Below are 21,862 nucleotides of genomic sequence, written 5' to 3'. Positions count from 1 at the left end.
CTCACCTGCACTCTCTAACACCAATCGTGTTAGAGAATGACCTGCCCCAGCTGCACGGAGGAACAGATGCAACCTTTATAACCTTAGATTGGGGGATGACAGAGCTCATCATGAACCCCAAGTCATGGAAAGAGCGCAAGCTGAAGGAAGAAGAGTCGTCGGAGAAAAAAAAAAATTTGTGTTAGAGAGTGACCTGCCTCAGCTGCACTACACAAAAGCTGTTGTCAAAGAGATCTTCTGCTTACATCCTCCCACATCAGTATTACTCCCAAGAGAATCTATGGAAAATATAATCATTGATGGGTACAATATTCCTGCCAAAACAAGATTTTTTTGTCAATGCCTGGGCAGTAGGGAGGGGCACAGTATCATGAGTAAAACCAGAAACATTCGAATCAGAGAGATTGGGCAAAACTATTGATTTCAAGGGCAAGATTTTGAGCTGATACCTTTTGGAGCTGGCAGAAGAAGCAGCCCTGCTATTACATAATTTACATTTGGAATGGCAAGTGTTGATCTGGCACTGGCTCAACTGCTCCAGAGCTTCGATTGGGAGCTTCCACCAGGTATCCTAAGTAAATATATGGATATTAAAGAAGACTTTGGTATCACAATGCACATAAAATATCCTCTGATGGTGGTAGCCAAACCATGGTTTCCGTAAGAGAAAACTCTTCAACAAATATAACAAATCAAAATCATAAGCTATGTCATTGGAACTCGAGTACCAGTGCTAGTATGTTCCAAGTATCGGATGTGTCAAATGTTCATATTGTGCAATATTTTCTTTCATTTTCTTAAGTAAAATAACACTTCTTCTTTTTTCCTGAATTAGTAAAATAACACTTTATGTAACATAGTGTTCAAAATAGGCATTTAACTCACTTTGAAGCAATAATCTAACAAAAATGAAGTACTGGATATGCATTTTAGCTACATGTCAGAGCAAATATGTCAGGCACATATCCCATACCCTTGTCCGACTGTTGTGCTCCTGCCATGGATCCTTCACATACTTTTGAAGAGTCCAGATTACATAGATTCACTAAACAGTACTCATTCAATTAGTATTATTCATTGCATAAATAAAGAGAAACAGTAAAATGATGCTCAGTCAAATAAGATGAAACTGTTACCATTTTCCTTTTTTCTTGGAGGATCACGGAGCTTATCAACAATTCTAGTGCTCCAAATCCAATGGTAACATGACATTTTCAGTACAGTTAGTGTTCAAGCTTTCATTTTATGAGACGGATTATCCTAGTTACATTATTCTTTCCTACTGGAAGATATAAGCTAGCAAACCAAAAGAAGTAAAATTTTGAAAGCAGTAAAACACATAATGATGTGGTATACCACAGCTTTCATTCCTTCAAGTTACAATGGTTGAAAGTTCACACGCAGAGCTGAGAGTGGGCTGGCTTGATTGACTACTTGAACCAACCCACCAGCAAATATTTAAATATATATATATATATATATATATATATATATATATATATATATATAGATGCTAGATATAAAACATAAAATAATAGAAAATTACTTTCTCCAAACTAGCTCAGTCAGCACGAGAGCTGAGTTGCATAATGACACCATGACTTGCTCGACTTGATCTGAAAATGAGTTATCAGAATCAGCGAGACCAAGTACTAAAGAAAGTTACAAATCACTAAACATGTACAAGTTAACAAGTCATGTGAAAAATAATAACATACTATTGGCATTCAAAATCTAGAATTCCGAAACTGATTAATCATATCTCCTCTTGCAAACCACTATTCGCTTATTAAAATTCCATGAGACAATTAGAGCATGACAACTTCCATAACCACACATGGCAGAATCATGCACAAAATATGACTCCATTGACCGAGAGAGTACAAAAAGAGAAGGGTCCTTTATGCTCGGCAACTTTTTGGTCTCTGGTTTCAGTAAGGAGACCTGGAACTGAAATGTCTGTCTCTCATTGTCTTTTTGGTCACGAATACCTTCAGAGTTCATAGTTTAGCCATTGTCCTTCAGTGAGACCTTAAATCTTTCAGATAACTGCACAATTGCTGATCCCCAATGAACATGGAATTAGCTACAACTAGTGAGAGAAACAATTAGATTGGGGACCATTCTTGAGGGAAACCAGACTAAAGATTAAACAGTGTCGTTTTTTTCCTTAATGGCTGGGACGAATTATTACCGGACAAGCAGAGAAAACTAATTGGTAACCCCAACCCTCTGTGGCAGCTACAGCCTTTGTTGGTCGGTCCAACTGGCAACCAGGTCATGGCAATTAGTGCATTGATAAAATTTAATTTAGATTTCATTATGTCATCTATACTAAATTATCTCGACAGTCACTTATCCTCAAGTATCCAAAGAATATCGGAATCCAACATAGATAAGACAAGGACATGGCCCCCTTATAGAAGCATAGAAAGATTAAGGTCCAAGCATATAAGTCCTTAGTGCAAGTTAACAATGTTTTGGAAAAGTATAAAAGGCTAGACTGTAAGTCAGGGATAATAAATAATATTCTTAAATATCATTTCAGGATATGACATACCTACAAGTAAGGGGGTATGTCCTATTATCACAAGGGTCAGAGAAAATTCACCCTTGGTCAGTTAGTTATGTTATTCCACATCCTTTCTCCAAACATTCTATGGATCATTTGCCATTGCCTTTCGTGGCCATTTAGAAAACTCGAGATAAAACCACTACACAGTTTGGCTTAATAATAAATCCTAGGTTAGTGTATCGATATCTACAATTCCTTGTATGTACACAGCATATACACGATCATGAGTGCAAGCATATGAGTTGATCATGACTACATTAACAGAAGAAAATGCAAGTTTTCACATTTTGAGAAAATAGAAAAGAAAATAATCATCATTTTCTAAAAGGAAAAAATAGGATTTGGTTACCCAAGGAACTTTGAAATCCCAGCAAACTTAAAAGGCTGAGGCCCACGAGGAAGAAGTGGCCGCTGAAGCTTAACCTTCCCTTTTGAATCCTGCTCCAAATGAAATAGGGCCATATTTTCAACAAATACTTATGTATGAAGAAACATAAAGGACCAGGAAAACAGGATAAAAAGAATAGGGAAATTCAAACTTCTCTCCATAAACACTTGTACCTCGTCTTCAGCAGCCTCAAGACCCCCTGGAACCCAGAAAAGGTTTCTGTAACCAGCATTGTACAAGCCACTAGAGATCTGCCTGATTAATGTGGTTCAGTATGAAGCAATGAATGTGAAAATATATCACACTATGTCATCTATACCATAAATGATTTCACGATCATTTCTTCAATTTTTAAGTTGAACTACTGTCATTAACATTTTCTTTACTCGATGCAGATGGCACCCCAACGTAGATTATGACAGTTCCCCAGCCAGATTCTAAATAAAGTTCCTTCTGATACATACATATATATATATATATTTCATGTCCCGGGACAGCTTGTAAGGTTTCGGTTTGGGGAAATATGAAGCCTATGAAGGTACACAGTTGAAGCCTTGCCAGGGAACTGCCATGGTCCAAACTAAGATCCAAAATCTTGCATCCCTAAAACACCAAAAGCTAGATGGATGAATAACTATAATTTTGACTTACCTATTAAAAACACTAAATTTAAGTAACAACTAACATTATGCACAAATCAAGTGTTTATACCAATCATATTTTCCCAGGAAGTATATATCTCTTCTTTTCTTTCTTTCACCAACTCAAAGATTGAAGTAAGACTCAGTTAATATTTTGGGAATTGCATGGTTACTAAATGGCTCCAAACTTCCATTAGTTCCCCATATGATTGGAAGCTAAAATTTCATATTCTAGAACAAAGGACACTCAAGATATATTGAATTTTTTTGCAAGACTAATGAAGGAGAGCATAAATCTAAATACAAAAAGGGTGAGCAACGTCATTGCTCAAAAATCACAAGACGCTGTTGTAAATAAATCACACTACTCTCATTCCAAACACCTTGAAAACAACTATGGTACCTACTTCACTTGATAATATAGTAGCAGAACGTCCATCCAGTTTAAAGGAAAACATCACCTTAATCCTTTCTAGCACGCAACAATAAAGCCTGTATCTTTTGGGAATCTCTCCTCAACCTTTAATATGAATTTACTGTTGAATAAAGGAAAGAAATTAGCATGAAAGCTATGATATGAGAATCACAGATACATGAGGATTACATATCAAATTAAAGAAAAAAATCAGTTTGTAACATACTTATCATAGGATAATGTAGGTATACCACTCCACCAACTTCCTACAGAACACAAGTTTATTTAAACAACCCTGCAAACTCCAATAGTAATAATAAAACTAATTTCTTTTATTCTTTTAAAAAATATATATATTCTAGCATATCATGTTGTCAATTGGTTATTATGTTCTGTAGACTCGAATAAATGTATCAGGTACCCTTGTGTGTGGTATCCAATCTTCCAAATTCACTTGCACATTTAATTAGATTATAAGTTATATAATACTGTAGTATAATATATGAATTTATTGTTTATTAAAGTATATTACCGATTGCATTAAATGGGATGTGATGAAAAAAATGGCTTTTAATCTATTTCAAAAGTAGAAAATTATTCTCCCCTATCAAATTTGAGTTTTATCTTCTTCATTGGCTGCAATTATCACACATTGAGAATCGGCATGTCTGGTCTGGGTTCGTGTGTCGGAGACATATCCCTTATACCCATAATGTGGACACTCAGAAGAATTCGATGGTCCATGTAACACAATCTAATCAATGACAAATGTACTCTCTTGTTTCTAATAAAAAAACCATACTAATATTTTGACCGAGTAGTCATTTAATTATTAGGAAACCGTTAATTAATTGGAAAGATAAGACAAAATGTCATAATACCAAAAGAAGAAGAGAATTGTATGAAACCCATAATGAAATTTGTGACTTTTCTGGAGAGAATTCCAGAATCAAATCTATGATCAACATCAAAGATCGGAATCCAGGTTGAGCCTTTAGCCCATGCCTTCAAACAAGAGCTACAGTTATGAGAAGTTGAGAACACCATAATGAAAGTGGAAAGAGACAATGTGGTAAAATTAAGTCTTCTTAAAAAAATAAAAATAAAAAATAAAAAATAAAAATAAAAATTTCATGACAATTTTGTCAACAAGTAATAGTGGTGCAATAGTCAATGAGAAAAATAAATTTACAACAATACGCAAATATGAAGCTTTGAATATGTAATTTCTGCCCTTAATGCAGAGCTTAACCTATAATGAAGTAACGTAGAGAGTGATAGAGAGTATAAAATTTTGATCCGAGTACCAGAGGAGTGCCAGAAAGTATGGCATCTGCCATCCATGTTCACAAAATAATCTTTCAATGGAAAAGGAAAATTGAGAAGGAAAAGCATTCACCTTTTTATGTTCAGTAGAGGGACGAAAGTCGAGTAGCGTTTTGTTGGAGAGTTTGATAGCATACCCACCTTCCCTCGGTGTGAGAACTTTGATTTTTTTCTTTTCTTCCCTGAGCTATGGTAAAACAGATTTAGAAAACCAAAAAGGAAAGCCAACATACACAATTCAAAATGTATATATATGCAAGAAGAGAAGCAGTTTGATCATGACCAAATGCAGTACATCATATGAATGCAATAGGGAGGGATCCAGAAACATCCAAACCAAAGAGATTCATGGGCAAAACAATTGATTTAAGGGGCAAGATTTTGAGCTAATACTTCTTGGAGCTGGCAGAAGAGGCTACCCTGCTATTAGATTCGGAATTGCGAGTGTTGAGGTGGCACTGACTCAAGTCTGTGGTATCACAATGCACAGCAAATCTCCTCTGATTGTGGTAGCCAGACTATGGCTTCCATAAGACAAAACTCATCAACTGAGGGAAAATTAGAATTTAGTGACCAAAATTAAACAATATTACTCTAAAATGACCGAAAAGTAAAGAGAAATGGTAAGTGACGATTTTTTATTTATTTACCCTATCTATAATAATAATTTTTTGAACAAGTGTACCAGGAATACTGAAATACTGATTGAGTATCTGCATTCACAAGGCCCCAATGTTTGCCATGTAAACATAAGGCCATCGAATTGTGGGGTCACTTTATGGTCACCGTGGAGACATTATTTTACTTCTTTAGGGTCACCTTGCTTGGCCTTTCTTCTTTGACGGGTCGCCGTCGTGAGCAGCGGCGGAGGAGGCGTTGGGGATTTTGAGAGTTCCATCGACGGACATGGCCATGGTGGCGGGGACGGTGCCTTAGGCGGCAAAGAGGGGGGGATATGCATGCTCCAGCAGCCACCGGATGGTTCCTCCGTTGGACTTGTGGCCGACTGTCCTCCACCTCCGTTTGAAGGTCCTTCGTGAGGCCTCTTCTGCGGCTGCGCCACCACTGCTCTCATCGGTAACGGAAATCATCATTGCCACCGACACCATACTAATTGCCTTCGCCGTGGAGCAGTCCTACAAGTCCGGTTCCCTCTTGAAACAACAATGGAGCTGCCATTGTTGCCGCCTGGGCAGTGGTTGTTAGGCACAGTGACGATGGTGGGTTACGTGATGGGAACCAAACGTAGATGCAATTTTCAAATTTGATCACTATTTTGTTTAATTTTAGTTATTAAATCCTAATTTCTCTAAATCCATGCATGAAATGAAATTAAAGCTTTAAAATTGAAATTATGTAATTAAAGAAAAGCAAATAAAAATTATATCAAAATATTTTTTTATTTTAATTACAAGATTCCAATTTCATATAGTCAAACATAAATCAAATTAAAATAATATTTCAGGCCAACTATTTTACTTGCACTCAACTGGCAAAATAATTATCCTAATTCAAAATGTATTACTAATATTTTATTAAAGATTTTAAAATTTATTTATTTGTTGTCTTGGAAATAATAAGGCATGTAATTTCAGCCGCAAAATGATACTACCTCTGTTTTAAAATAAATGTCTATTATGAGAATTGTGACTCACAAAATATATGAGTTACAGTTCTTCGAAAGAGACATTCTTTTACCTTCCGGAAAAAAAAAAAAAAAAAAAAAAAAAGACATTCGTTTTAGAATAGAGGGAGTATATTTAAAAATTCATTCTCTTTTATTATAATAAAAAATATTAAAAATTACACTCTTAAAAAATTATTTTCCTAAAATGAGAACTTTTATGGAAGGAAAGTAGTAATATATATATATATGTAAAATCTTTTTTTTTTTTCTCATTGGCAAGAAACTCATACACTCGTATACCCACTTTGCTAATCTGAAAACTCAAGACCTTCACCATCTACTTTGGAAGGTAAAAAAACCTATCACTTGGCCACAAGATTTTTGATATATATATATATATATATCTCAATTTGCCCCAAAAATTTTCAATTTTATTAAACACCAAATTAACAAGTTTTCATTAGCTAATAACAATTCACCTGATTTTCAATTTTCAATTGTTTTTTAAGTGAGTTAACAAACATTATTTGTAGTAAATATTTCGGGACATGGGAGTTCGAAGGTTTTCAATTGTTTTTTAAGTGAGTTAACAAATATTATTTGTAGAAAATATTCAACCGGGACATGAGAGTCCAAGAGGTTAGATAGATTACAACTTTACAAGTGCCAAGAATTAAGACAATTATTCTTCCGACCCTTCTACTACGTGATGAAAAAGTCAAGAGAACTAATTCCCTAGGTGAACATTACCATTAATGTAACGACCCTAGCTAATGCCAAAATTTTAAAAAAAATTCAGCATAACCTCCCCTAAAAATGGCCCTTCAACAACCTGTCCCAATACACAAAACACATAAAATCATCTAGCATCCCATTCATCCGTTCATTATACCTCAACATAGTTCCTCTCATGATGGAACATCCACACACCAATTAATATTATCATAATTACAGTCCCAAAATACAAGATTAATATTTAAAATCCTTGTTTTACAACGTTACATGATACAATTGCATGGAAACATATACCATAATTCAATTAGTTTCATTTACATCAAATAAAAGATAAGTTCGTTCTTAAGTTACAAGGCCATGAATACTAACTTAGTTACATCCCCACAACTATGAATATACATAAAACGGTCAAAATACAAAATAGCAAACAACCTTCTAACAACTTTCAAGCTTGAGGTGGATTGTCGTCCACCGGTTCATTTCCAAGACCTGAAAAAAATAATATAAATAGTAGGGTGAGCAAATATGCTCAGTGGTGACGACGCTTAAGACACTTTTCTTGTGTCCCCGTGAATCCATACAAAGAATAGGCCAATAGGAAATGAGGATCATACAATGTCGGGAAATAATACAACATTCCAACTAAACTCAAGTACAACCCACACGATGCCATGAAATGCAAATGCATGCCAATGTCACTCCCCATTTTCTGTTCTCAAACATCACTTTTAAACTGTTAATATAACCCGCCCTTTGGTGACTTCGCAGCGACACGAGAGGAGGATTGGCTAGTGTCCTTAACCCTTGGTACCCCCGCGGCATCATTATGGGGCCTAGCTAGCTCAACCATGCTAGGGCAACTCCCTGGTCCCCTCTAGGCTATATTAACACTCCGGCCCTTTGGTACCCCCGTGGTGACCTGGTTTTTTTCAAAACCATTTCATCAAATCATTTTTCCCAAAAATCTCATTTTTCATTTCAAACTCATTCTTCCCGTTTCATGCCCAATTTAAGTGCATGAGTGCATCAATACCATGAATTTAATTATCATTTCACATTGAACTCTATTTAAGTAAGCAAGACATAATTTCGCAAGAATTTCTCAAGGGATTATAACATGCTCTTGTACAACAATGCATCTAGCACAACGAACATATATAAATCATCACATAAGTAAGAATTTTCACATAAAACATTTAAAACAAGTTCTCACATAACCACATACACATGCTATAATTTCTTTAAACTACAACTAGCATAAGTAAACATGTCTAGCATCAAATTAGAAGATGTAATTCACATAGGAGCAAGAAACTTGTGGATTAAGAGCCCCTACCTCAAATTTGCACAAAACCCTTTAAAGTAGGTCTTGAATTTCGAAATCCAAAGGGTGTACAAAAACTGAAATTGATGGTATGGATGCATAGAGCTCGTCGTGGGCTTCGTTTTGCCTCAAACGGCACTTAAAAATACTAAGAGATGAGGGAGCAATCAAGCCTTGAAGCTTGAAACCAAAAAAAGAAAAAAAAAAAAAAAAAAAAAAAAACAGAGAGCTTCTGGAATGAGAGAGAAGCTTGCGGGAAAAATAAATAAAAAAAAATTAGAACAAAAAGTGATCTCATGACCATTTTAAATGCATGTGGGTCCCACCCAATTTCCTTTTTCTTTTCCCTTTTTCTTTTTGTTTTAAATTACACTACACACATAAATATATACACATATGCACACACATATATATATATATATATATTGACACAGACATTACATTCTCCCCAACATTCAAAAGATTTCGTCCCCGAAATCAAGCCATATCTGGGGAAAAAAATAACTCCGGATACTTGGAGCGAACCTCCTGTTCGAGCTCCCAAGTAGCCTCCTCGACTCCGTGGTGTCTCCAAAGGACTTTCACCATTGGTATCATCTTGTTCCTCAACACCTTTTGTTGTGTGTCAAGAATCTGAACTGGTCCTTCCTCGTGGGAAACATCCTCATCAATGTCTACATCAACCCAACTCAAAATGTGAGATGGATCTGGCTCGTACTTTCGTAATATCGATACATGGAAAACATTATGGACTCTGTCCATCTGTGGTGGCAAAGCAAGTCTATAGGCAACCTCTCCTACTCGGTCCAAGATCTCAAACGGTTCAATGAATCGTGGCGATAACTTGCCACTTTTCCCAAATCTCATCAAACCCTTCCGTGGAGAAACCCGAAGAAAAACGTGGTCTCCCACCTCAAAGGATAACGGCCGTCTCCACTTATCCGCATAACTCTTCTGTCTGCTCTGAGCTGTAAGTAACCTCTGTCTTATCAACTTAATCTTCTTAGTAGTCTTGAGTACAATGTCGGGTCCTAAGGCGGCTGTCTCGCCTACTTCAGTCCAACAAATAGGAGACCTACAAGGTCTACCATACAATGCCTCCAATGGAGCCATCTGAATGCTCGCCTGATAACTATTGTTGTAGGTAAATTCAATAAATGGAAGGTGATCCTCCCAACTACCACCCAAGTCAAGCACACATGCCCGAAGCATATCCTCCAAAATCTGGATAGTACGCTCCGACTGACCGTCAGTCTGTGGATGGAATGCCGTACTCAGGTGCAACGCTGAGCCAAACGCTGCTTGAAGTCCTTCCCAAAACTTCGAAGTGAACTTAGCATCCCTATCTGAAACAATGGTTACTGGAACTCTATGCAACCTTACAATCTCCTTCACATAAAGAACACCAAGCTTCTCTGCATCATCTGTTGCCTTAATAGGCAAAAAGTGAGCCGTCTTGGTCAATCTGTCAATGATGACCCATACGGACTCATTGCCCCTTCGTGACCTTGGAAGACCTGTCACAAAATCCATAGCAATATGCTCCCATTTCCATTGCGCTACAGGTAATGGTTGCAACAAACCGGCTGGTCTCTGATGCCCGGCCTTCACCTGCTGACAGGTAAGGCATTGATCGGTTGGTCAATTAAACATCAACCTTCGCAATAGCACGAATCATTGTAAAATAGGGCTATTGGTCGGGTAAGTCGAACCACTGGGACTGCGCTAATCTATGGCAACCTAAGTGTCTAGAGTCATTTTAGAGTGATAAGGGGTGTTCATAGAGGGATTGTTTTGTTTGTCAATAAACTACAAATTCAGAATGCATAAAACAATAAATTGAAGGAGATTAAAAGAAAAGATTTAGAGAAGGAAGTCTAGGGAAGTGAATCCACTCCAAACCTTTACACAAGCTAATTATATGATTGATTTGGGGAATTAATGTAGAAATGACATTGATGAATAGCAATTCATGACTACTATAACATCTTCAACAAATTCAATTAATTAAAATGTAAGACCAACCTATCAAAGCTCCACATGCTTAAATTACCTAAACTATGGTGCAATCCTCAACATGCTCACTAAGCTAGAGATTGTCAAACAAGTAATCAATTGATGAGAGCACATGATAACAAGTCACAAGGTTAATCCATCAAAAGAAATTCTTAAGCAATGAATTAACAAGCTACTCAAAATCATGCCAGGAAAACCATTCCATAGTCTTAGCTCCATTGTCACTATGAAACTACAAGACATACAACCATGAGATTAAATCATCTAAGACAAGAGTATTTAATGCAACATGATCTTTAGAACATTAAAACATCCATTACATTATGTAACATGCTCTAGATTATGGAACTAGTCAAATACACATTTCATTCCCCAAAATAAATCAAAAACTAGACATGCTTACAAGACGGAGTTTCATTACCTCCCTAAATGGAGGTTTAGTTATCCATGGATACAAAAATGGAAGAAGAAGAAGAAGACTTCATTGCTGCCTTCAGGAACTCCAAGAACTCTCCTTCTCTTGCTCCTCTTTCTCTCTCTACGAATCTAGCAAAAATGTAGATTAATCCATTTGTGTGGCCTCCCTTCTCTTCTCTTTTATAGATAAGGCCTCTCTCTCTCCCCCAAAAGACATCCTCAACCACCTCATCAATAGGGAAATCCAAAGTTGGTAAATGTAAAGTGCAAGTGGCTGAAATGGGCTATTCCCGAACAACAATCTGCCCAAAATTCGAGCACTCGAAGCAACGCCTCGAGCACTCGAATGTAGTGTAAAAAGCTCCATGCTTCACTTGCTCCGCCCAGACCTACTTTGATGAAATGGCCATAACTTTGCGTTCCGAACTCTGAATTACAAACTGTTTGAATATTTGGAGAGCTAATTCAGAGATTTAAATACTTCATGTTTTGGTGGAGATCCAATTCTCAAGGATTCTTGGTCAAAAATGAAGATCAAGGCAGAATTTCATTGCTGCCAGGCAGTTCTGCGCACCTCTGGTAACAAGGCCATAACTCTCTGCTCCGAGCTCCGAATGACAAACCGTTTGAAGATTTAGAAAGCTAATTCAGAGCTCTAAATCTTTCATGTATGATGGAAGTCCAGTTCTTGAGTTTGCTAGGTCGAAAATGGCGACAAAAGTCAGGTTCCACTGCTGCCAAGCTTCAGCATTGTGCTTTTGCATTCAAAATTTCAACAAAACATCATTCTTGATTCTTTTAAGCCAATGAACCTGAAAATAAACAAAAATGAACAAATGAAGATAATCTACATAATAAAATCAAATAATGGACTTAACTAATGCAATTTAGGGCGCTTGAATATGCAATATTCGGCGCTTATCACACCCCCAAACTTACATTTTGCTAGTCCCTTAGCAAAACTACAATTAAAAAATTAATGAAAAGACAACCATGGGCATGCTACTACAAAAATATCATCTATGGTAAAATGAGATATATACATAGCTCAAAAATAACTTGAAACAGAAAAAGAGCTGGAGATGGGGTCATTGGGAAGACTACCTTGCATATATGAAGCATTGATACTAAACACATTTCAACATGCATGTATCAACATCATAGTCCATATAAATAACTCAATTATCATCTCTTAAATGGAAATCAACTTTAACTTCAGTGAAAGTGGATTGGATTCTCAACATGCGGCTTTTACTTTCTTTTCCAATTCCAAGATACGAGTTTTCAAATCACTGAATTCCCTTTTAAATGAAGTCCCTAAGGCATGAATTTATTACAGAACAAAGCTGACAATTTATTGTAACTCAGAAGTAAAACATAAGATGGTTGTGCAATGCTGGAATCCTTTAAGCTTTCTGACCAACCTATATAGCAAGCGTTAGGCCAACAACTCCCAAACCAGATGGCTTTAGGATGTTAAGTGTAGAGACACTCCTAGGGCTTAATAGCTCAAGTTGGAAAGGCTACGAACTCCAACGAACCATGTTTATTACCAGTTTATTTTTTGAATGACCGTGCAATGTTTAAGTCCCTTAAGCTTTCTAACCAACCCCTGTAGCAAGCGTTAGGCCAACAACTCCCAAACCAGATGGCTTCAGGGTGTTAAGTGAAGAGACACTCCAAAGGGCTTAATAGCTCGAGTTGGAAAGGCTACGAACGTCAACTGGTCATTTTTTTCTTTCTTCCTCAGTTTTTTTTTTTTAGACAACTTAAATCATGCCAAAGATATTCATCTATTAGGTTCATCAAATCAGATTAACTAGGCCAAGGTCAAGGTCGATTAAATTGCATGCCTCACAGTTAAGTTTCCAATGTGCATCTGTGCATTGTGAAGCTTAAAAGAGTGTCAAATCCAGTGAGAATTTAATTGAGACATTTATACAGACTAATTTAAATCTACATGATCATTTCAACTCAAATTTTTCTTTATTTTCAAAAATTTCAATTGCTTCTATACACAAGGTATTAAACATATGTTTCATCCCCGACAAGTTCAAATCATACTATCATTGCTTAGCAAAAATGTGAAACCAAAAATGTCCTATTGCCCCCCCAAACTTGAATGTCACATTATCCTCAATGTGTGAAGACAAGTGAAACAAAATAAGAGCAAAAAAGGTAAAAGAACAATATTACCAAGTGGAGTGACGAATGCAAAAATATCCATCGATGTGAATGCGCAAATGCGTCCCCCAAACTTGGACAGGAAGACCTATCGAAACAGAATTAATGTACACAGGTAAAAGCATAGGTCTCATAAGAAAAACCAAAACAGAAATAAAAATACTAACCTGAATTTTAGTGCAAGATAAAAATCTAATTTTTTTTTTAATTTTTAATTTACATGCCAAAGGTGGGGGTGGTGCATGCTTGCATGCAAGGTGGGGTGAGATGAGGGTGGTTGGGTGGAGGGGTTGCCGAGAGGTGGGGTGGGTGTTGGAGTAGGTTGGTTGAGATGAGGGTGAGAGGTGGTTGCATGGTGGAGAGGTGGAGAGAAGGTGAGTTGGTTTGGTTTGAGTTGCCGAGAGTGAGGGAGAAAGGTGGTTGCCTGGTGGTTGATTGGTGGAGGTTTGGGAAGTTAAAGGTGGTTAAGGGGTGAATGGTGGTTGGTTTGTGGGGTGATGAGAGTTGGGTGGTTTGTTTTTGGTTGTGAGGTGGAGAGATGCCGGGAGCTAAGTTGTGGTGTGTAGTGGTATGTTTGTGGTTGATGCTGCATGCTTGAAAGGGTGGCATGGTTTGGTGAGGTGAGTTGGGGTGGGGTTGGTTTGGTGCAAGGTGTAGATGGTTGGGTGGTGAGGAAGGTGCTGAGAGAGAAATGGTTAGGTTGCTTGGTGGAAACCGAGAGGTGGGCATGCATGAGGTTGAGTGGGTGTTGGGGTGATAGAGTGACGATGTTGGAAGGTTGGGGTTGAGGGAAATGAGGGAGGTAGAGTGGGAATACCGAGAGTGAGAACGTGAGGGTTGGGGTGGGTTGATGGAAGTGAGGGGTGGTGGTGGCTGTCGTTGCCGAGAGAGAGAAGGTGAGATCTGGGTTGGGTGTCGAGCATGCTCGAGCACTCGAAATGCCTTCTTCGAGTGCTCGAGAAACCGGCAGAGAGTGAGGGATGGATGCAGGGGATGGTCGAGCACTCCAAAGGGGCAGGCATGGTTGGTTGCATGGGTAGCTTGGGTTGAGAGAGAGAGAAAGTTGGTTGAAGGTGAGGGTTGGGTGGTTTGTGGTTGATTTGGTTTTGTTGGGTTTGGATGGTTCAGGCAAGATGCCGAGAGGGTGATGTTTAGTGCATGGTGTGTGAGGTTAGCTTGGGTGAGTGGTTGCCGAGAGAAGAGGTTTGCATGGGTTGGGAGATGTGTGTGATGGTAGGTGGTTGCATGGTTGGATGCCGAGAGGAAGGGGGTGTGAGGTTGGTTGGTGTGATGCTGTGCATGGCTTGCAAGCACGGTTGCTTGCTTGCATGGTGAAGTGGAGAAATGCCGAGAGAAGGTTGCATGGTTGTAGGAGCTTGCTGTAAATATGGAGGTCTTAGGATTGCTGAGTGGTGAAAGAGAGAGGTGGAGTGGTGAGTTTAAAAGAGAGTGAGAGGCTAACTTCGAGTGCTCGAAAATGAGCCTGCGAGCACTCAAAATGAAGGCAGTGTCTCGGGTGTTTGGTGCAAGCAATTTCGAGCAATCGAAATGGTATTGCGAGTGCTCGAGATTTTGGTAGAGAGTGAGGGTTGGTTGGTGCATGGAGTTCGAGCACTCAAACCAGAATTTAGAATGCTCTAAAATGGCTCAGAAGGATACGGAAGTTGGGCTGAAAATTTGGAGCAATCCAAATGGGAGCTAGAGTGCTCTAAATGAAGGCAATAGGCTCATGGAAGTTTGGTTCACAATTGGAGCAATCCAAATGGAAGCTAGAGCGCTCCAAATACAAGCAGTAGCCTCGGAATGATGGTGAGAGAGTTTGGAGCAATCCAAATGAGAGTTAGATTGCTCCAAATTTTGACAGTAGCATTCGAATTGATGGTGAAGACATTTTTTTTTTTTTTTTTTTTTTTTTGCAACTGCTGCACCTAATGCCAAGCAATACATAGATGGATTTTCAGACCTTGCATGCATTATTCCAAACCAATGCATGGTTGGAAATCAAGAATTTGGCAACTTCATGCAATGCATGGAAATTTTGGAAGATGCTTCAAACTGTGCAATTTTTTTTTCAAACTTTGCAATCATCTCAAATGCATGGAAAAAAATTTTAAAATTTGCAACTCTATTTTAATTCAATGCATGGAAAAATTTAAACTTTGCACTTCATCTCAAATGCATGGATGGAATTTGGTCTCTTCAAATGCATGGATGAATGTAGGAAAATTTTTTAAACCTTTGCAACATCACACAATGCATGAATTAAATTTCTGAAAATTTTTCTAGAACTTTGCAAATTCATTCCAATGTAATGCATGGATGGAAAAGTTTGAAAACTTTTCAACTTCATTGCAATGCATGGAAAATTTAGAAAAATTTTCAAACTGTGCAAAATTTGGGAAAATTTTCAAACCTATCCACATCACTTCAAGCTTTTTGCAAATTCACACAATTCATGGATGATTTTGAGGAACCATGATCCAACCATGCAGTGAAGATAAAAGGTTATGTATGTGAGTTGCATACCAAAGATCCTATGAAATTGCTAGAAAGCGATGGAAATTTTCGGGAATGAAAATTAGAGCTGAGAAGGTCTAAGAGGGGGTCTAAAATTGCGGAACATAACTGAAGACCATTTCAGAAAAATCAAATTTTTGGCTTTTCTAAACCATTTCCCAAAAAATTTCAAGGTACGAGCAATTTGAGAAGGTATGGAAGCTTGGAACATCGAAAGAATTTCTTCCCTTGCTTTGCTAAATTTAATGTCGATAGCTAGACGAACCAGGATCGGGATCTATTGGAGAGATGGATCCTTAACGCTCCGTATGCAACTTGCCTCCTTCATATGGTCTCAAACTTGGATCAATGAATGGTGAGGGAATTTGATCCTTCCAAAAAGAAACAAGTTTGGCCTTAGAGGATTTGAGCATCGCTTTTAGTCTTACTTCTTTTATTTTTAGATTTAAGCAAAGGTGTTGCTTGTTCGAGATTATGGAGGCTCGTTGAATGTCATTGTCTTGACTAACAATGGGAGGATCATGACCTTTCATATTTGCAATCTCCAATTCATATACCTCATTGTACTCAAATGGTTTGTTCATAAGTTGAGTATCATGGACAATGATTCTAGATTGGGCCGGAATGATTGGAAGAATTTCCAGCAACTTGCCAACATTCTCCTTACCCTTGTCCGGTGGTTCACCTTCAAAATGTTGAGGTAACTCCGGTGAAGAAATGGAAGGAGATGGACAATCCCAAGATAGAGATGGATTTGGTGCTTCCCATAAAGGAGAGGAAAATGGTGATGGAATATCAAGCAAGGAGTTGACTTCCCGAATGGATTTGTCCACACCAAAATCCTCAAAATCAAAAGGGACCAAGCAAGCATGTAGGGGATCCTCCGTTGAAGGAGGTGGGATTGGATTTTGAATGTGTTCATCAGCAATAGTGATTGCAAAACACTCATTGTCATCTGAAGGAAGTTGCACAACATTGAAGATATTGAGCTTAACATTCATATTCCCAAAAGAGATATCCATCAATCCGGATCTATAGTTAATGGAAGCATTAGCTGTAGCTAGAAAAGGACGTCCGAGAATTATGGGAATGTGTTTTCTTGGATCATGGACTGGTTCCGTATCAAGAACCACGAAGTCTGCCGGGAAGTAGAATTTGTCCACTTTTATGATCACATCTTCAATAATTTCCCGTGGTTGCTTAATAGATCAATCAGCAAATTGCAACACTATCGGTGTTGGCTTTAGATCTCCCAACCCAAGTTGTAAGTAAACTGAGTATGGGATCAAATTGACACCAGCGCCCAAGTCAAGGAGGGCCCTTTCTATCTTGTTGTCACCAATAACACACGAGATAGATGGGGCGCCCGGATCCTTATACTTTGGAGGAGCACTGTGTTGAATGATCGCACTCACATTCTCAGTTAGTCTTACTTTCTTTGGCAAATGATTTTTGGAAGTTCGCTTTTGAGTGCACAAATCCTTGAGATATTTTGCATAGGGAGGGATTTGCTTGATAGCATCCAAGAGGGGCAAGTTTATCTTTACTTACTTGAAAACTTCCCACATGTCTTGAATTTTGTAATTTGTATTCCCAAAATGTGTCGACTCTTGGAGATGTTGAGGAAGCGGAGCTTTTGGCTTATAAGAAGTTTTCACATTTGGGGTGCCATGTATGGGCTTGCCGTGAATGGTATTTGGACAAAAAGAGCTTGGATTTTGATTGGAAGAGCTTGAATTTGGATTTTTCAGAGGAAGATCTTGTTCATCTTTGTCTCCATCAACCTTGTTGTCAACCACTCTACCACTCCGAAGGGTGGTGATTGCTTGAACTTGCTCATGAGTCGGCCCACTCGGAGGAGGGGTTTCGTCAATCACATGAATCCCTCTAGGATTCTCAAATGGTTGAGCTGGGAGCTTTCCTTTATCTCTTTGAAGCAATTGGTTCACCGAGTTAGCTATTTGGCCCACTTGATTTTCGAGCTTAGCTATGGATTGAGTATGAGAGTGAATCATTTAGAGAGTAGGCTGCAAGGATGTCAAGAGTTGCTTGTTAGAATCCATTATTTGCTTGTTTAATGATTCCATCATTTGCTTGGTTGCAGTTACTATCTCATCGGTTGGATACACAGGAGGTTGATTGGAAACATTTTGATTGTAAGGAGGACGGTAGCTTGAAGAGGCTTGAAATGGTCTACCTTGAAATTGAGAAGAGGGCTGATTTTGCTGCCCTTGGTTTTGGAATTGGGAATTTTGTGGGGCTTGTTGCCGCCACGAGAAATTCTGATGATCTTGCCAACCCGGATTGTAGGTGTTGGAATATGGATTGTTCCCGGGCCGTGAGAACATGGCATTAGCTTGCTCTTGGTTGGGATTGGGAAATTGCTACGGTGTGGTGCAATCTTCTGAGAAATGAAATCGACTATTACATGAGGCACATACCGAACTTGCTGAGTTTTGAGACAATGAAGGAGAGAGATGTGGTGCCATTAATTGGTAGAATTTATGAGCTATGGCATCCACTTGAGATGATTCCTCCCTTATTGATTTTGGTTGATAAAGGTTGGTGTTCTTTGCATTGGTGGAGGCCGGAGCCCTACAAGAATTATGTTGAAGTGAATTTTCGCTTAAATTCTCAAGTAGGGTCCAAGCCTCATCCGCATTCTTGGACATGAACATCCCACCACAAGAAGAGTCAACCATGAATCTATGGGGTTCGGTCAAGCCAGCATAGAAAGCTTGCACTAATTGCCATTTTGGAATCAAATGATGAGGACATTTCTGAAGAAGGTCTTGTAGCCTTTCCCAAGTCTCATGGAGTTGTTCTCCATCAGTTTGAGAAAAACTAAGAATGGAACGCCTCATTTGGTTGGTTTTGCTCACCGGATAATACTTCTTAAGGAATTCTTGTTGCAGTTGAGCCCAAGAAGTGATGGAATTGGAAGCAAGTGAGTTCAACCAATATTTTGCCCTATCCTTTAAAGAGAACGGGAAGAGATACAGGTGGAGTGCATTGTTCGGAAAACCTCTCAACCGGATGGTTGAACAGATTTCGAGAAATTCATCAAGATGTTTATATGGATCCTCATTATCAAAGCCATGAAATGATGGAAGCATTTGAATGGAACTAGACTTGATCTCATATTGAGCTGCATCGATGTTTGGCATCACTATGCAAGAAGGGGAAGCATAGGTGGTAGGGATGAAGTGATCTCTAAGTGTCGTTGGTTCTACATTCAGAATTTCAGCCCTATCATTATTAACCCCTTGATTTCCCAAGTTTTCTTCATTACCGGCCATTGTATTTAATTCAGTTTTAAGATCTCTTATTTGAGTGGATTCCCTAGGGTTACGTCTAAGAGTTCTTTCAAGAGAATTGATATCAATGGGTGAATTAATTGTGGGTAGAGAGAGTGATCTACGGCCAAACATCAACAATTCACACCAACATCATCACAACAAATCTTTATCATCAACTCCACATACGATGTTCCCCTTCTCCTCAATTATCAAGACAGAAAATAAATGGCCACGACAAGGACCGATGCTTGTACACGAAATTAAACAAGATAATAGCCTCTACAAGGGCTTCACAACTAAATTAACTACTTCTAAAATTAACACATGTACGGTATCTACAAGTTGAAACTAGAAGTCAAGAGACTTACCTGGGGTCCTCTAGACTTACAATTTGCTAGCGTTCCCACGGCGCTTCGAGTCCCTAGAATCTTATAACACGAAAATGGTTAAACCACACGAAAAATATGCACAAAACACAATATGCACAATCAAACTAAATTTAACCCTAAACTTTGGTTGCTAAACCGTTTGCAAGTCCCCGGTAACGGCGCCAAAAATTGATCGGTTGGTCAATTAAACATCAACCTTCGCAATAGCACGAATCATTGTAAAATAGGGCTATTGGTTGGGTAAGTTGAACCACTGGGACTGCGCTAATCTATGGCAACCTAAGTGTCTAGAGTCATTTTAGAGTGATAAGGGGTGTTCATAGAGGGGTTGTTTTGTTTGTCACTAAACTACAAATTCAGAATGCATAAAACAATAAATTGAAGGAGATTAAAAGAAAAGATTTAGAGAAGGAAGTCTAGGGAAGTGAATCCACACCAAACCTTTACACAAGCTAATTATATGATTGATTTGGGGAATTAATGTAGAAATGACATTGATGAATAGCAATTCATGACTACTATAACATCTTCAACAAATTCAATTAATTAAAATGTAAGAACAACCTATCAAAGCTCCACATGCTTAAATTACCTAAACTATGGTGCAATCCTCAACATGCTCACTAAGCTAGAGATTGTCAAACAAGTAATCAATTGATGAGAGCACATGATAACAAGTCACAAGGTTAATCCATCAAAAGAAATTCTTAAGCAATGAATTAACAAGCTACCCAAAATCATGCCATTAAAACCATTCCATAGTCTTAGCTCCATTGTCACTATGAAACTACAAGCCATACAACCATGAGATTAAATCATCTAAGACAAGAGTATTTAATGCAACATGATCTTTAGAACATTAAAACATCCATTACATTATGTAACATGCTCTAGATTATGGAACTAGTCAAATACACATTTCATTCCCCAAAATAAATCAAAAACTAGACATGCTTACAAGACGGAGTTTCATCACCTCCCTAAATGGAGGTTTAGTTATCCATGGATACAAAAATGGAAGAAGAAGAAGAAGACTCCATTGTTGCCTTCAGGAACTCCAAGAACTCTCCTTCTCTTGCTCCTCTTTCTCTCTCTACGAATCTAGCAAAAATGTAGATTAATCCATTTGTGTGGCCTCCCTTCTCTTCTCTTTTATAGATAAGGCCTCTCTCTCTCCCCCAAAAGACATCCTCAACCACCTCATCAATAGGGAAATCCAAAGTTGGTAAATTTAGAGTGCAAGTGGTTGAAATGGGCTATTCCCGAACAACAATCTGCCCAAAATTCGAGCACTCGAAGCAAGGCCTCGAGCACTCGAATTTAGTGTAAAAAGCTCCATGCTTCACTTGCTCTGCTCAGACCTACTTTGATCAAATAGCCATAACTTTGCGCTCCAAACTCCGAATGATGAACCGTTTGAAGATTTGGAGAGCTAGTTAAGAGCTTTAAATACTTCATGTTTTGGTGGAGATCTAATTCTCAAGGATGATTGGTCGAAAATGAAGATCAAGGCAGAATTTCATTGCTGCCAGGCAGTTCTGCGCACCTCTGGTAACAAGGCCATAACTCTCTGCTCTGAGCTCCGAATGACAAACTGTTTGAAGATTTAGAAAACTAATTCAGATATATAAATCTTTCATGTTATGATGGAAGTCGTGTTCTTGAGTTTGCTAGGTCGAAAATGGCGACAAAAGTCAGGTTCCACTGCTGCCAAGCTTCAGCATTGTGCCTTTGCATTCAAAATTTCAACAAAACATCATTCTTGCTTCTTTTAAGCCAATGAACCTGAAAATAAACAAAAATGCACAAATGAAGATAATCTACATAATAAAATCAAATAATGGACTTAACTAATGTAATTTAGGGCGCCTGAATATGCAATATTCGGCGCTTATCACACCCCCAAACTTACATTTTGCTAGTCCCTTAGCAAAACTACAATTAAAAACTTAATGAAAAGACAACCATGGGCATGCTACTACTAAAATATCATCCATGGTAAAATGAGA

At 38.2% G+C, this 21,862-nt stretch overlaps 1 pseudogene; it reads right to left on the bottom strand.

The window, feature by feature from the left end:
• Nucleotides 1-1,518: 1,518 nt before the first annotated feature.
• Nucleotides 1,519-6,259, bottom strand: LOC132281210 (rhodanese-like domain-containing protein 11, chloroplastic; annotated as a pseudogene).
• Between the last annotated feature and the right edge of the window lie 15,603 nt (nucleotides 6,260-21,862).

Source organism: Cornus florida, unplaced genomic scaffold (genome assembly GCF_030987335.1).
Source record: "Cornus florida cultivar Cherokee Brave unplaced genomic scaffold, ASM3098733v1 CherokeeBrave_3.0.0_Hap2_Chr11, whole genome shotgun sequence".
In the NCBI taxonomy this organism is placed as follows: Eukaryota; Viridiplantae; Streptophyta; class Magnoliopsida; order Cornales; family Cornaceae; genus Cornus; species Cornus florida.
Note: the sequence above shows the minus strand (reverse complement) of the source record. Positions and strands in the feature narration are given on the sequence as shown.